Genomic DNA, 14,696 nt, shown 5'->3' with positions numbered 1-14,696 from the left:
ACTTGTTCAAGCTGGCTTTTGTATGACCTTCTTCACCACTCTCTCTTTATTCTGCTCTCCCCACCTATTCCACCTTCCTCAGGATCCACTGATTTCCCTCTTTCCTAGTCACTCTTTCTCTTTAACTTTTTTTAATCACAATTGCCTATTTTTGCTCATTTTAAATATATTTTTAAACATTTTCTAAATGTTTTTTTATATTTTTACATTTTTTTGTTTTTGTGAAGCGGCTCGTGATTTTTATCTTAAGAGGCGCTATAGAAATGATACTTTCTTCTTCTTCTCCTTTATGTTTTATGTAAAAACTATGAAATTGTGAACATTTTAACAAGGACATTTTATACAAAACTCACTTGTTGCAGTATTTTGTGCTGCCGTCTGGGTCGCCACTGCCTCTATAAACCCTTCAAACATGAAGAAAAAGAACCAATTCGCTTTCTCAGTGTCAGTATTTGGTTTCAAGAACCATATGCTTCTATATGCGCCATTTCAAAATGTTACTTATTTTTTATTACAATAAGGGAATTTAGCATGGAAACACCAATTAGGGAGTGAACTCTGGAAGTGGAGGAGCAGAGGCTCTAATCTAAGCAGTTTCCCAGATATCCAAACTCCTCATCTCATAGACCCTTTTACTGTTTGTAAACAATATGACGTCAGCGAGAATGAGCGCGCAGCTTGGCAACAGAGAATGGCGTTGTTTCAGGCTTTATCAAGCTACGCTGTGGGGTTATCACCGACTAATCTTGAATGTTAGATTATTAAACTCACTTTAACGAATGGCAACAGACTCCCGGATCCCTGTGGCATTACTGAACGGGTGGAAGATGTAGGTGCGTGGCCAGATATCCAGTGGCCCGATATATATATACGTTTTTAGTGGAGAGGCCCAGTAAGTACACAGGTGAGAAGCTACGGGCATACAAATCGTTAGATGCATACAACTATGTTGTCTGTGGCCACGTACAGAAAGTAAAATATCACGACAAAGGCTCTGAGTTTTGCGTCTTGAAGGCAGAAGTCCTTCCTAGCCAAAGACAAGGACACAAGACTGCTATGTACGAGGCTTGGGTCATAGTGAACAAACCAGAGAACTACGTCTTCACAGCCAACTGTACCTGCATGGCAGGGTGAGTATAGCATAGGTTTCTTGTTTTAGCTTGCTCAGAGTACAATCGTGTTAATTTTAGAGAAATACAGTTTATACTAATATGCAGTGGGAAAATACAGATGAATTAGAATGAAATGTTAATTTGAAGCATGGAATAAAGCATATAAATTTGTTTAATTCTGTCATTTTGATGTTCCAGGCTTGGGTCATGCTGCAGCCACGCAGCAGCAATTTTATTCAAAGTTGAGCTTTGTGTTAGGATGGGAAAAACAGAAAAGGCTGCAGCTACCCTTTTGATGGCCTGCAGCCACAGACGCCTCCGATTTTGTTGAAATGGATGTGCTCCCTTCGGAATTCTGTAAAGTTTCAGTCCACTGCTTGAAGAGAAGCGATTCTGGCATCCATACACGCAACAACCCGACATTTTTATGTGCTCAGAACTTCAAAACCAAAGGGTTTAAAACGCTGTTTTAGTATCGAGTGTGAATGAGGAAGCCTTCACTCTCGTTGCCAGGCTGCGCGCGCAACTTTTGATGACGTAGGTAGTAAAAGGGTCTATAGCAGCCAATCAGAGGAGGGGTGGGTGTGACCAGCATTGGAGCCCTTAAATGGCTCATTCTGGAAGATCCTGAAAATGTCAAGATTAAAGCTGGTGAGATAGATTCATATGAGACAGATTCTGTGCCATAAACTTCATAAAGATTTATATTATAGACCAAACACCTATTATAGCTTGTTAAAATGGTATAACACACTCTCTTTAAGTTAATATGTGAAGTGCCTTTACAAAAGAAAGGACTGTTTCTTTCATTTCATGTGAATAACTTCCATGAAATAATTCATTGGACAAAAATATTCCCAAGATTTCTTTAACAAGCCACACTGAATATTCTATTATATTTTCTGTTTTTTTTTTGTTAAAATGTTTAAATATTCATAACATTTTTCTATTGAAACTGTTCAATTTTCATTGATCCACTACAAAACGTTTCACTTTTCTGTTGGGGAAAAAGCGTTTAAATCATAAAAACGTCAAAAACAGGGGAAAAAAAGATGAAAAATTAAAATTTTCTACTAAATAAAATCAAAATTAAAACAGAATGTAGCTGATGAGAAGTTCCACTCCTCATTTGGACAAACATAAAACACAACCTGTGTGCATTTTGTAATCTACTATCATGAGAGCTAAGGTAAGAAAATCCACATATTTACCAAACCATGAGTGTAAAGTACACCTTAAATGTTAAAGCTCAAAGTAACCATTACACTGTAAACACAAGCTTAAAACATCAGGATTAGTCTGCCTTCAAGTGGAAGATGGTCCCTCAGAAACACTACTTCTGTCACCTTCTGGCCCCTCGGATAACAGCCATTACACAGCAGCAGACGGTTTCTGGATAGTAATGAGAGTTGAGGTGTGAAAGGTTGAAGAGGAGCACGTTCGTCATAAGTGCTAACTGATTCTTGAGTGCTGTGTTGTGCCCTGATCAGGTCTTGATACACTTCTGTTCTCAAAATGGAAAGCAAGCAAACAAAGGTGCAGATGGGTTCACGTCAGAGGCATGACTGTCATAACAAATGGGAAAAATTCCCTAAAAAGTCCTGAATGATGCTTTTAAAAGGAAAGTATTTTTATTATTATTTTTGGTAAAGTGTCTGAAAATTCAACATGAGGTGAATCTGCTGGGTTAGATTTAAGCACAGTTGTGTCTTTCTAATAACGCTGGTTAGTTTAGAAACATTACAGCCAATATCTATACAGGGGCGCCTCCAGAAAACTTTGATAGGGGTGGCCAGATGGGGCCAAAGAAATTTTTGGGGTGGCTCACCAAATTGGTCCTTGTGGTAACTCTGGGAGAGTTTAGCCTGTGATGCAACACATTCTCACACCCTAAGCGTCGAAAAATGATGCTGTGTGACCAAGCGTTTGTTTACGACGCGTAGGGTGCCCCTGAGCGTCGGGAGACCACGCGCTGTGCTAGAGCATCGGTTTCCAACGCCCGCGGTAAAACGGAGACTTCACCGACATTTCACCTCTAACCTCTAGTGATTTAACCTTCCTCTCACCCCCATCGTTACCTCAACCCAGAATGTCAGTGTAAATTTTCCATTAAGCGTGCTTGAGAGAAACGACAGAACGTGAAACAAAGCTTTGCATGTGCAAGCTGGTTAAGGTTGGGATGGGGGTGAGGGGAAGGTTAAAAAGCAAGAGGGTAATAGTCACAAGTCGGTCAAATGTCCATTTTACCGCGGGCGTCGCCTCCCGACGCGCAAGGGCTCCCTACGTGTCGGAAACAACGACTTTTTGTTTTTAAAAAAAATAGTACGAATCCAAAACATTTCACTTAAATTTTACAAACACAAACATTTCAGAAAAATATATTTCAGTTATTTAAAATGTTATTTCAAATGTTATTTTAGAATATATTCATTTGTTTTTGTTTAATTCACCCGTTGCTGTGCTCACAGAAAACTATGGAGAAAAAATCTTTTTTTAAACGGTGAGAAGCAGAAACATTTGTATTTTTTTAATTCTCATTATTTCTTTACTCGTAATTTTTTAAATGTTGTTTTTGATTTAATTCAGTTTCATTTTGTTTAATTTCTATATTTTATCTGTTGTTATGGGAGGGGGGGGGGGGTCTAGGGGTGACCATGGCCCCGTGGAGGCACCATTGTATCTATCATAAATATTGCAATGTAAGCTAAAATTTTCATTTATTAAAAACGGGTGCTTGAAAGAATTCAAAACTATAATTAGGAACAGCTTTTAGGAGCCTTAAAGGTGTGTAGAGGGAGAAAACCCTCTCCAGTTACGCAAAAGGAAAACGGAAAATAAAGCCAAAACAAAAGTGCCATCACAACAGAATCACTTTATTGTGGAGAAGAGGGACACTTTCTTTATAGTCAGACTTGTTTCTTTTTTTGGGGGGGGGCGGCGTGGGACGCCTGTAACTTCACTGCAATCATCTGCAATGTCGATCAGCAGTTTTAACACTCAGAGTGAAGAAAAACTGGAACATGAGTCCTATTTTTCCAAAAACCATTGCTAGTTTTATGCACAACCTCATTAAAAACGGCGAAAAGCAACAGACTTTAATGACAGTTGAATCTTAAATCTACGCTTTGGGACTCTTGATTAATTGCATTAAATATCAGAAACAAGAATCCTTTCAAGTCTTAAGTTTAATCCACTAAAAGAGCACTAAATTAGCAAAATGGTGCTTATTAATAGGCTGAAAATACCATCCTGCTGGGTTACACCAATTTGCATGCTGGAGTGGTAAAGTCATGGAGTTATCTTAAAACATTGATTTGCCTAAATAAAGAGCAGAACAGTAAAACAGCCAATAAATATAAGCTGTTGAATTAGATCCAGGTATACGGCAGTGAAATAAACATAAAAAATATTAAAGGTTATTGCATAAGGTGAATAAGTTAAAACTAGATATGCTTGATATCAGATTCATTACTAATATATGTTATGTTTATATAGTCTAACTCGTAGTTTTCAATACAATATAAACCAATACCAACAGAGATGAGGTCCCCCACTTAAAACTAAAGAATTTTAAGTAATTAAATTAATATATTTCCAATCATTCATTTTAAACTTTAAACATCATTGTAGGTCAGTTGGGTCAAACAAACTGAGATGGCTCAAAAACTAAACCTGTGTAAGATGCTGGAAGGGAAAGCATACCAAGTGACTGGCTGGAAGCCCCAAGGCCAAAGTGGAAAACACCCCCTAAGGTGGCAGAGAACGAGGGAGCCAAGATCCTGTGGGACTTCCAGATCCAGACTGACAAAACGGTGATAGCGAACCAACCGGACATTGTGGTGGTGGACAAACAAATGACGACAGCCGTTGTGGTTTGGAAAAGGGAACACGAGAAACTAAAGTACCACGGCCTCAAAGAAGAATGTGAGAAAGCCTGGAGAATGAAGACATCGGTGGTGGTCGTGGTCATCGGTGCACTCGGGGAAGTGGATGAGTGGATAACGCAAATCCCAGGAAAAACATCAGACACGTCAGTCCAGAAAAGTGCCGTTCTAGGAACAGTGGCTGTCTGATGCTATTGGCTAATGCGGTAATAACAGCAGTTAATTCAAACTGCACGGGGCTCTGCGGGACGTGGGTCGAGCTTAGAAAATCAAAAAGCCTGCATCATATCACAGTACAGGGTAAGACGGTCACTTTCAGGGATTTCTAGAAGATCATGCATAATTCCTGAAAGGGAGAAAACCCCAAGCTTTAATCCCAAAATCAGCCAATAATAATAGTAAGTTGATAATATCAGACATCACACGTTAAAACTGTAACGTGCATTTATTAGTCATCTGATACAAAGCAAATTATTGAACCTAATGACCTGACTTTAACCTAAATTTAACTATTTCTATTCATTTTAAAGCTTGTGTGAGTTTTGAAATTTCATCAAGCCTTTAACTTCAACCACAAGTACTCATGTGCTTCAGAAAAGCTCTTTGTGCCTGAGTTTCAATCCCTTCTACCCTTTAAAACGTGCCCCGGGAGCAGAGCAAAATGAGTTGGCCTGTGTGGTGCCTTGCTTCTCTGAGTATGGCCATTACAAAAAAATAAAAAATCTGCAGAGACGAAGCGAGCAACTGAAACGAAGCAAAAGGTCTGTCCTGGTACTTTTTGGTGCGATTATTGTTTCACCTCTTGATCCTTTCTTTTTTTATTGCTTTCAGTAAACCTGTTTGTTTTCCCTCACCTTACTTGAGCTCATCTTCCATCTTATTTTTTCACCTTGTTCCTCTCAGTGTCCCCCTCTGCTGTCGGCCTCGCTCGCATCTAATCTCTGATCTCTTCTATTTGTGTGCATCTCGATGCGGAGGTCTCCACGTGAAGGCGAAAAACATCTTCCGTTTTTGTCGATGCGTGCCGGCAGAGATCCGCTAACTTTCAGGCTGCCCTCTTGATCCATGATTTTCGACAGATGCAACCACTGTTCCGATGAAATGGAACAAAAGCTCGACACGGACTTAAATCATTAGCTTAAGCCAGGAGAGTGGCAGGCTCATGGACTCTTTACAGCTACAGCTTGCTTCTTTAGACAATAAGACACTGCTGATTCTGGTACCTGGCAAGTGTCCCCATTGTGCTGGGATTCTAATACTTCTCTTACCCTTGTGTCTCTGTCTCTGCAAAACGCTGATAAGTGCAGAGAAAGGCTCACATTACACTTCTCCATCTCCCTACCCCCTTTGTATGATCATACCCTGGGGCCTTCGGATAATGCTATTGTACGTGTTTGTGTGTGTGTGTGTGTGTGTGTGTGTGTGTGTGTGTGTGTGTGTGTGTGTGTGTGTGTGTGTGTGTGTGTTTGTGTGTGTGTGTGTGTCTAAAGGCAGGGAGGCGCACTGAAAAGGGAAAAACAACCAAATGGGAGGGAGACAATACAATTCTGATTGGAAATCAAGAGGAAGAAGAAATAAAAGTAAATGGGGGAGAGTCGAAAAGAGTGTTTGTTGTTAATCTGCTCGGCAGATTTCTGCTTCTTTGCTCGCTTTATTTACTCTGCAGGTTGTTGTGTGGCGGTGAAACCTGCAGGTAGCTGACACCAGAAGCAACTCGGTTTATCAGAGATGGCAAATAAACGCCTGATAAAAATGCCGTCTGTCATGTCCCTTGTGTGACGCTGCTAATGCATGTGACAGATGAGCGGCAACGGGGGGACGTGAAGAATAATCTACATGAGAGAGTGGAGCCTTTAAATGTTTTCTCTTTTTAAATTGATGGTGTCTATAAATATGCAAAACAGGCCAGGATGCCGCGTGCACACGTGCTGCTGGTGTGATTTCAGCCTCTGCCACATCCATCGTGCGTGTCGATCACTGGACGCCGAAGCTTGATGGGACCCCACCACACGCTCTGTTTAAAACTGACTGGTCATTGATCAGAGGTGAAAATCCAGGCCTGATCCAGACATGATCAATATGTGGTTTCAGCCTGAAGGCCACACTGGAACACACCCTTTTCACTGTGGTTGAGAACCTTTAAACCTTGAGCTCCAATTTTCTAGTTATTTAACGTCTCATGTCTGCGGCCAGTTTTAGATCACACCAAATTAGAAAGCACACAACTCCAGACCAGCAGGAGTTTGCTCCTCCTGCTTTAGAGAAATGGTTCTAAACTGAAATACGATTTTTCTTCTCCTCACCAGAAGTCATAGCTCACCTCTGCTTGGTTAACAGCACTGAGACTCTTCCGCTGCCTCCAGCTGATGTTTTATCTCCACAAATACCACAAGCCTGAACATGTTCTGCCATGTTGTGAATTTGCTAATGCTAACAGTTAGCTTCTACTAGTCGAGATGAGCTCTGCTCTCTCCTGGCCGGCTGAATCAACACGGCCTTCTTCTGTGGTCACCAGCAATGCAAATTTTACGGTATGGTGGTGTGTCCAAAATAAGGCTGCTTTGAAAACCATTAATTCACTAATCAATCGGAGCAGACCTCTTCAAGAGACTTGTGAGATACTCCCAGTAAAACCATGTTTGTTTGGTTTTAAATCCTATATCAGTGGTTCCCAAACATTTGGCTTTTGAGCCCCAAAATAACCAGGCTAAAAAAACTAAAAGTAATAAAAAACTAGAAATGCTTGTATTATTTGTGGAGGTAAAACATCAACATTTCTGAGCAAACAGAGTCAGTGGTAGAGTCGTGTTGCTGTTCGCCAAACTGAAGCCAGATGTCCAAAGATCAGGAAATACACGTTCCAAAGCTGAATTTTTTGTGCTGAAATAAGCGCACCGGAGCTTTTTGTCCCCAGTCAATGACTTATGAGGCCTTCATTCCTACCATAGACCACTGCAAATGTAATAAAAATATGAGTGAATGACCTCTAAAACAAAACTAAAGTAAAGATATGGCTGTTTTGGATCAATTCAATTCAATTCAAGTTTATTTGTATAGCGCCAAATCACGACAAGAGTCGTCTCAAGGCACTTCACATACTAAAAATTCCAATTCACAGTTCATTAAGCCAATCAGAAATAATGTTTCCTATATAAGGAACCCAGCAAATTGCATCAAGTCACTGACTAGTGTCAGTGACTATACAGCAATCCTCATACCAAGCAAGCATAGAGCGACAGTGGAGAGGAAAACTCCCTTTTAACAGGAAGAAACCTCCAGAGGGTCCCGGCTCAGTATAAGCAGTCATCCTCCACGACTCACTGGGGATCGAGAAGACAGAGCAGACACATACACACACACACGCGCGCGCACGCACGCACGCACACACACAAAGACAAGTAATGTGTCTATAGTTATATTGTGATTCTTAGTAAATATTCTATCAGATTCTGCTTTTGCTGCCCAGAACGGTTTTGTTTAGGCCCATCTGTACACCATAGCCTCCTGAGATGTTCTTTTGAAACACGGGCCATTACAGGTGAAGACGACAACCACTAGGATAATTCCTAATACAATCTTCTAGAGTTTATTTCTCTTCTTTAAACTAGGATAATCAAAACTCCCCATCAGCTTCTCCTTGACATAAACGTCAGATTAAATCAACGTCAATCTTAACGCCGTGATAAATAAATCGACAAAGACCTTAGATGTGCTCATTCCAGATTTGTGCGTCCTGGATGAGCTTGTCTACAAAGGCATCACGTTTTCTAGAGAGTTGGGAAACAGAATACATTTCATAGAGTTGAAAGGGACTAACTGCTCTCTGGCACAAAGCCAGAGGCAGACAGAAGACTGACAGATAGCTAGGTAGGTCGTGAAATGAACTCGGAAGACAGCATGAACATCAAGGGAAAGTCGAGGAGAGCTGAGAAGAAAGAAAAAAGAAAACAGCACAAAAGAGGAAGTACGGGAAGCAGCAGAGAGGAGGGAGAAATTTGAATTATTTTATGAATCTTTAATCGGTTTAGGAGAATTTTTTATTACGTTTGGAATTGCCTTGTGGGGTAAAAAAAAAATAGAAGCAGTAGCTACTTCTCTCACTAATTCTAAGGTAAAGGGATCTGCACGCCAAAAGCAGCAAAGCTCCAGAAGCATTCATGTGTGTTCCGTGCTTCGAGCAAAGTGTATCCCGACGTGAAGCTCGGCACAGTGAAAACGCTGCATGCTGTGACATAAACCCGTGCAGCTAATAGACTCATCGAACTGGATGTTAGGGCCTCGTGTTCCCACACACTCTCCTCTGCTTTCTTTTTCTCTTCTGGGACGGAGCAAGTGCCGACAGCCCGCATTAGCCTAAGCCCGGGAGCTTTCTCTGCTAACCACTCGAAGCTTGAAAAACTGCCTATTTTATGTCAAATATTTCAGCAAAGTACAAGGTTCAGTGGCGCTTTTGGGGCACCATCTGTCACCAAACGCATGTCGAGGAAATAGTTTGACACTTTTATCAATGAAGTGTAAACTGCAGTGCTCCTCTTGAACAGCAGGTGTCACTACTAAAAAATACTGCCACACAGCTGGAAGGCACAAGAATAAGAGTCACATGCAGGAGTGATGTTGTCCATTCAGCAATTAAACTGCACTGTTTGATTTACTTTCAAGTGTAAGTTTTCATAAAACCCGCAGTGACTGTTCCTTCAGGTCTTCTGTTCAGTCATGTTCATGCATGCCGAAGTTCAATGTGTGCACACGCAGTGCAACTTTTCCACCACTAAACACTATGATGAAAGGTTTGGCTACAACGTGTATGGAGGTGCAAACCTTCAGTGGGTGCAAACCTTCAGTGGGTGCAAACAGCCCATAGTGGCCATTTAATAAGTAGCTGCTGAAGAATGAGCATCAAATGGATAGCAGGAAAATACAGAAACTGGTGTATTATCCTTAATAAATAAGCACTCAAAAGTCTGTGACACCATCTTAGGATTAATAGGAAAAAACTCTAAGCAACAGAAATCCCATGAAGAAGAAAAATCAAACCAACTAGGAGATTAAAGCTGATAAAGGCAAGTGTGAAGTGTAGAAATATGGAAGAAAGTGTGCCATAACACTTTCTCAGAGTGGATCCTTCTCACCCAATTACCATGCAGTTCAGCTAAATTGTGGAACAATTTACTAAATAAATAAATAAATAAATAAAGGATAATGAAAAGTTTGCACAAAATAAAGTCATCATGCTCATATTTAAATAATATTGGTACTTTAGTTAAAAGGGCATATTACGCAAATTTCACACAAATACAAATTGTGAGGGTTTGGTTTCAGGAATCAGAAACAAGCCATTTCAAAAAGTCCCCATTTAGGACATCAAGAAAAGGAAGATAATCATAGACCCCTCCCCTGATGAGGCTGGAGGATGCAAAAATGTGTTTGCCACAAACCTCTGGATTTTTACTGATTTTGCACCAACTTCTTGAAATAATAACAAAGTTAGAAAATGGAACATTTTAATAAAAATCTATATTTTAAATAAAATAATACCTCAACGGGGCATTCAGAGGTGAGTAGGGCTGTAACAATTTTGGCGATATCGCAATATCGCTGTAGTAATACGGCCACAATATCATCGTGGTCTTGTCATGATATTGTACAGTACGTCTTGAGGTGAAAATAACACTTTTCAGTCCGCTCCACAGGAGCATAGCAAAATAAACCATAGACGATGATCCTTTGCTTCTGCGTCATTGTCCAGTTCACCAGTGGGAGTGGGTGCAGCCCAAACAGCCTGGTATTTTTAGTGCCTGTGTATTTTTATTTATTGAAAAGGCCAAAATAAGGCCTTTATTTTGGCCGTTAATTCCGTACCTGTGTTGCCATTTCTTTTATAAATATATATTGAGATGTTACTTGATTTTTGCACTTTATGGCTTTTCAGGCTGTTCAAAATGTGCTAATGATAATAAAGTTAATGACAAATGTACCAATGACCAGTAGGGATGCACCGATCAGGTTTTTTGTTGCCGATCACCGATACCGATATCAAAGAATGCTGATCACCGATATCGATCACCGATACCGATCACGTGGATTGGCCAGAAATTTTCTACAACATTATAATGAGTGCTACAAACTACATAATCTGGGAATAAAGGAAATGCAACCTAATCTAAAATGGTCTGTATTAGGGTTGTCACGGTGTGAAAATTTAACCTCACGGTTATTGTGACCAAAATTACCACGGTTTTCGGTATTATCGCAGTATTTTTTTTAAACGTGCTACATTTTCACACAATTAAATAAACCCTGTATGTCAGGAAATATTGTCCTCAATTTGTGTCTAAATTTTGCCTAAAATGTGTTATTTTGTAATTATGTTGTTTATTTGTTTACATTTTTCCCCTTTAGTCTTTAAAATACCAATATTCGCCCACAACTTCTTATTTTATGTCTGTTTGATGTCATCATTTTAAAAATATTAGATCAGATGATACTCAGTACTCAAGTAGCCTTCTAATCAGATACTTTTTTACCCTTACTTGAGTAATAAACCTTATACCAGGATAATATTGTCCTCGGTTTGTGTCCTTCCAGTGAGCTTTGCAGATGTGGGAAAATGTCATCAGGCAGTAATCATTGTTAAATTCATAATTATTCTCGGAGAGAGACCAACTCATATCTGCCCCTGGGAGCCCCATAATGCATTGCGTCATTTCAACATGGGGGTGTCCGCGACACGGTTTATATGCAGGTAGCGGCGCTGCGGCTGCTTTATATAGCGACTCGTTGCATTCTCCCTCAACCCAAATCCTCGGATCACGCATTTCAGCTAAAACGCTAACGTTAGCTTGCATTGCGTTGACTGTAGAGTTGTGGGTGACGGTCACGCAGATGTGTCATGAGATTTGAAGCGTTGCTGCCTTTCACAGACACTTTTTCTGCACATGCTGCAAACAGGATAGCTGTCTTCTATAAACTCCCTCGGCATTCTTCAAATATCTAAAAGATGCCCGTACTTCCCACTTTGTCTTCTTTGAGGGATAATAAATGTCCTCCTGAGCGCTGCCGTCTCCTCCTTTGGCCATTATTTCAGCTTTAGCTTCAAGAAAGTTTTGGTTGTAAACAACAAAGCGCGCATGTGCCGCCGGTCCTGCAACTTCAGCAGATGCTACGGTGGCTGGTAAGGGTCACCGCGCCTACACCGCAGCCACGGTAAACCCACCAAGATAATATAGTTTAAAAAAAAAACAAGACGGTTATTATAATTGTCAACTTTTTTTACCGGGGTTTACAGCTACACTGGTTACCGTGACAACCCTACCTGATCGGTCTGCTTTGATCTATTTTGAAAACTCCGATCAAAACCGATAGGGGCGCTATCGGCCGATTACGATCAAATGCCAATCCATCGGTGCATCCCTAATGACCAGTCAAAGTATTTCATGTTGTGAGTCTTTTTATTGTGAGCATAGACACAATATCGTGAGCCTCCCTACAATATTGCAATAAATATCGTATTGTGAGGTTCATATCGCAACAATATCGTATCATGAAATTTGGATATTGTTACACCCCTAGAGGTGAGCAGAATGAATGTACAGTTTCTCCTATACATAGATAAATAATCCATTTTTAATTCTGTCGGGTACCACACTGTTTTTTGTTTACATCTAACAGCCACTAGAGGGCACATTGCGCTGAAAAGTCTGCTCAGCAAGGCAAGGTTGGGTCTGTGTAAAACGGCAGACTTGACAAGTGAAGCAGCTGATTCTGAGCCGTAAACGGTAAATACTGTTGTAAAGTAAACATATTAGTAGAAATTTGTCCTTATTCAATTCAATTCAATTCAAAAATACTTTATTAATACCAGAGGGAAATTGATTAATTGATTATTATATTAATTAATTGATTATCCTCTACGATTTGTCTCTGAACATGGTGTTGGAACGTGTCAGCGGTGAAACAACATCCCAACAGCTGGAAAATGTGTCCTGTTGTTGCAGTACCACCTCTGAGCATCAGAGTTCGCCAGTGTCAGTGCTCCATATTCAACCTTTAAAGAGGGCCAACTGGGCAAACAAAGCAAAATGTGGACCAACACGGACGCTGTCTCACCTGTCTGCGTCTCACACATTTCTGGTAATTTAGGGAAACAAGGAGCTGACTTGTGGAAGAGTCAAAATTAAGTTGTGCCTTGGAGAACTTGTTTTGTTCTAACAGAGATTTAATGGTGTATGGTGAGTAGACACAGTGCTGTCACTGCAAGAAAAATTTTATGGAAGAAGACAGAACTGCCCTTCCCAGGCAATTTTGTGCTTTATGAACACAATCTGCTCTTTAAAAAAATCCCATGAGGTGTATTTTTATTTACCTGCCTTTTCTGGCTCAGAAAGTCAGGAAAAGAAAGTTTGGTCATGGACATTTCAGAGCAGCTTGTAGGATGGTAAAAGAGTACAGGAAGCTGGAGAGTTTATCTACAGACTAATTAGTAAGCACTCCAGAAGGCACACAACCCCCCCACAGTCTCATAAAATATGTTAAATTAAAAACTGCAAAGATCCAATCCATCTTTAGTGCTCAAGACGGTCACAGCTTTGTCATCTTCACAACCACAGGCTTTCCGAGTCCGATATGACTTTATAGCCCGGAGATTAAGGAGTGAACGTGTATTCCTGAGTGTAGGTGCAGATTGAAGAATATCCTAATGACTTCTATCACAAAGGGGTCATCTAAACCACTTTAGATGGCCTGAAGGGAGACAAATAGCCTGCCAATAAAAAGAGTGAATGGCTTTATTACTACTTAAACGAAAAGCACGGATTTACTCATGAAGGGCAAAGCTACAGCAAATAAGACAACTATCATTTAGTAAAGGGGAGCTCCACATGAAGCAACACACACAAAACCAACATTCAGATTGTTGTTTGCAGGTAAATCTAAGGCCCTGTCCACACGTAGCCGGGGATCTGCCAAAACGTAGATATTTTTCTACGTTTTGGCCTGTCATCCACACGAAAACGGAGTTTTTTCACACGAAAACGGATCTTTTTAAAAACTCCGGCCAAAGTGAAGATCTGCGTTTTCTCCGTTTTGGGTGTCTGCGTGTGGACGGACAAAACCGGAGTTTTAAGGTCCGCAACGTCACTTTCCGCGACAAAAAATGCTGACATCACGTGTGCAACCTGTGTTTACACTAGCCGACTGGGCTCGCTTTATCAATTGTCCAAGCGCTTTTTGCTTGTTTATTTTTGCAAGCGGAATTACTGCTCCTTGCGGAAGACCACAGACGAAGGACGAGGTTAAGAACGGGGGAAGTACTGCCGCCTACAGGTCTGGCATGTCCTTAACAACGTATTTAAGCGGGTACGCGTGGACAGAGGTTTTTTTTTAAACGAGGTGGTGTGGATGCAAGTTTTTGGAGGGGCGGATATTCGTTTTTTTAAAAACCCGGCTACGCGTGGACTAGGCCTGAGTTACAGAAATATACCACAGTATGTCCTGTAATTAGATGCATACTTTTAACACAATCCTTTCGTACGCCCCTGCATGAAACAGATTAGAGCAAAGCCATGTCTCATCCTCCACTTTCACACATCTGAATCCCCTTTAGAGAGAAATTGAACAATGTGAAGTGAAAATACGAACACTGTTAAATATGTTGTTTCAATCCAGCTGCAAAATGGGATTAAATTATTTATTTTACTTAACC

The 14,696-nt window shown here is 40.6% G+C and overlaps 1 protein-coding gene across 2 annotated transcripts in view; it reads right to left on the bottom strand.

Annotated features, from left to right (window-relative positions):
• The window catches only part of LOC107379332 (mannosyl-oligosaccharide 1,2-alpha-mannosidase IA), a 316,181-nt gene that overhangs the window by 201,022 nt on the left and 100,463 nt on the right, over positions 1-14,696 (bottom strand). The window lies entirely within an intron of this gene.

Source organism: Nothobranchius furzeri, chromosome 5 (genome assembly GCF_043380555.1).
Source record: "Nothobranchius furzeri strain GRZ-AD chromosome 5, NfurGRZ-RIMD1, whole genome shotgun sequence".
NCBI classification, from domain to species: Eukaryota; Metazoa; Chordata; class Actinopteri; order Cyprinodontiformes; family Nothobranchiidae; genus Nothobranchius; species Nothobranchius furzeri.
Note: the sequence above shows the minus strand (reverse complement) of the source record. Positions and strands in the feature narration are given on the sequence as shown.